Source organism: Gekko japonicus, unplaced genomic scaffold (genome assembly GCF_001447785.1).
Source record: "Gekko japonicus isolate JY-2015 unplaced genomic scaffold, Gekko_japonicus_V1.1 scaffold2270, whole genome shotgun sequence".
NCBI lineage: Eukaryota > Metazoa > Chordata > Lepidosauria > Squamata > Gekkonidae > Gekko > Gekko japonicus.
The window spans coordinates 236781-237340 of NW_015164727.1; positions in this window are offsets into that span (position 1 = coordinate 236781).

Consider the following 560-nt stretch of genomic DNA (forward strand, 5'->3'; position numbering starts at 1 on the left):
CTCCCACCCAGAAGGTAAGCGCTTGTATCGTTTTGTGCTTTACCCCCCGTTTTTTTTTTCAGTTTTACAGGAGTCTTTCGTGAGGGAGCGGGGGGGTAGAGCCCTCCCTTCCCCCTTCTCCTCCAGCCGCTTCTCTAATGGGGGGGTAAGCTTGCCGCTTTAGTTTTCGGACGTCCACTTACGGTTTCGCTTGTCTTCGTTCTCAAAAGAGCTTTGCCACATCACCACTCCACCTCACCGGTGGCGTTGCTAAACCCCTCATAGGGTCAAGTCACAGCCGGGGCCGTTTGGGGCAAATGGGAGAGCCTCAATTCCCGACCATCTGATCGGCAAGAGGCTTCCCCCTAGCGCACCCCCTGGTTCGGAGCCCTCTCTCCTGAGGGCTCCTTAGGATCTCCGCTGATGCGGGACCCCCCCGGGCTGTGCTTGGGTCTTACATTTTGGAGCTGGATGTATGGAATATACTCAAACCAACAAGAGAAGATTTTAATTAATGAAAAAGTAACAGAAGAAATTTCAATTGAAAAAGGAACACATTAGGGATGTCCTTTATCTGCTTT